We start from the raw sequence: 2,155 nt of genomic DNA, 5'->3' as shown, positions 1-2,155 counted from the left end.
CTATTGAGGGTAGTTGGGGGAAGGATACAAGAGACCTGTCTATACTATCTTTGCTTCTTTCTCTGGACCTTTATTTCAAAAAAAGTCTAGAAAATAAGTTCATCTGTACCTTTTTTCTAGATTCCTCACATATGTGTAAATGTACAATATTTGTTTTTCTGTCTTACTTCAGTCTGTATGACAGCCTCTGAGTCCATCCACATCTCTGCAAATGGCACAATTCAGTTCCTTTTCATGGCTGAGTACTAAGGGGAAGGACGTCCAAGGGAGAGGGGATGTATGTATGTGTGTGGATGATTCACATTGCTGCACAGCAGAAACTAACACAACATTGTAAAGCAGTAAAATACTCCAATAAAAATAATGCTAATAAAAATAAGTTTCCATGGTACAAAAACATTAAAAAAAGCTTAAAAAATAAACTCCTTGTCAGAGTCTCCATTTTTCTTTTTTGAAGGAAAGTAGTGAGGCACACGACTGAGCAACTTCACTTTCAATTTTCACTTTCATGCATTGGAGAAGGAAACGGCAACCCACTCCAGTGTTCTTGCCTGGAGAATCCCAGGGACCGGGGAGCCTGATGCGCTGCTGTGTATGGGGTCGCACAGGGTCGGACACGACTGAAGCGACTTAGCAGCAGGAGCAGCAGCAGCAGCACTGAGGCACTTGGGATCTCTGTGAATGGCTGCTTGTTAAGTGGTTATTACAAAGATGGGAAAAATTAAGAACCCCATCGTTAGACCAATGAGCTGCTGAGGCCCCTGCATGGATGTTTCATACTTCGTTTACTGGCCCATTGGCAGTGTTCAAATCTTTGAGAAACCAGCCTTTGTATTTAGGAGGGTAGAAAGTGAAAGTGAAGTCGCTCAGTCGTGTCCGACTCTTTGTGACCCCGTGGACTGTAGCCTACCAGGCTTCTCCATCTATGGGATTCTGCAGGCAAGAATAATGGAGTGGGTTACCATTTCCTTCCCCAGAGGATCTTCCCCACCCAGGGATCGAACCCAGGCCTCCTGCATTGGAGGCAGACACTTTAACCTCTGAGCCACCAGGGAAGCCCTTAGGAGGGTAGGAGAGGAGCCAAAAGAGGCCAACCTGGCAAGTATCTGATGTAAGTTATACCCTAATTTTCTAGACATTTCTTCTCTTCTTCATCCTCTGATCCTGCAACTGTTAGACAGTAACCCTTGGATACAAGTGACAGAAAACGTAACACAAACAGGCTTTGTAAAAGGAGATTTTGTTAGTGTATGTTAAAAAAAAAAATCTTGAATGACACCAAGCTAGGAGCTGAAACAGTGTTATCCTGGCTGGATTCATCTCCACTTGTTAACTCTTCTCTCACCTGTGTTGCTTCATTATCAGGCTCTACATGGCAACCTGCGGAATCTTCAGACTTTTGACTTCACAAATTCATGTACACTATTTTCCTGGTAAAGTGTGTAAAAGTTCAAGGCTTCAGTCTAATTGGACTCGCTGAGGTCACATGTGTACTCGTTGAGTAAACAATGTGGCAAAAGGGATTCTGTGACTCAATTGCCCAGACCTGGGTCTTCTGCTCCATCATCGGACTCCTTTCATTTCCAATTGAACAAAAGGAACAGAATATATAATATTGACTCCAAACAGTGTTGGGGGTGCCATTACTAGAAGAAAAAGAGATGCTGGCAAGCCCAAACAGTAAACACCGGCTACATCCTGTACCCTGTGCTTTAGCCTTGCTTACATCAGCTGCTTGCAATTTTCTAATGTGTTTCTTTCCACTTTTGAGCCATTTCTTCTACCATCCTCCTCATGTTTTTCTGTCAAAATAGTATCTGTCCTTCCAGGAAATATCTAATTTAAATGTTCCTTTCTTTGTGAATCCTTGGTCAAATGAATTTCTCCTGCCCTATGTTCCTAAACTGTTTTTGAACGTCTGCTCTAGCATCCATTATAGTCTGTTTGGTATTGTAATGACCTGAATTTATGTCTTCATTTCCCTAGGTAACCAGCGTTGTGAGGTTAGGTACTGAATCAGTTATAGCTTTGCACTGCCAGCAGAGTATCAAGGATTATGCCATATGTACAATATATTCTTGTTGAATTATTAACTTAAAATTAATTTGAATAATTAATCTTTTTCCCATTTCAGCTTGCTACATCAATAGCCTGT

General features: G+C 41.8%; 1 non-coding gene across 1 annotated transcript; it reads right to left on the bottom strand.

Moving 5' to 3' along the window:
- Nucleotides 1-983: 983 nt before the first annotated feature.
- On the bottom strand, nt 984-1,055 carry TRNAW-CCA (transfer RNA tryptophan (anticodon CCA)). The gene has a single exon. It is a non-coding gene; the product is annotated as a tRNA-Trp (tRNA).
- Between the last annotated feature and the right edge of the window lie 1,100 nt (nt 1,056-2,155).

The sequence above is a fragment of the Bos taurus genome, chromosome X (genome assembly GCF_002263795.3).
Source record: "Bos taurus isolate L1 Dominette 01449 registration number 42190680 breed Hereford chromosome X, ARS-UCD2.0, whole genome shotgun sequence".
NCBI classification, from domain to species: Eukaryota; Metazoa; Chordata; class Mammalia; order Artiodactyla; family Bovidae; genus Bos; species Bos taurus.
The sequence above is the reverse complement of the archived record's forward strand: the minus strand, read 5'-3'. Positions and strand labels throughout refer to the sequence as shown.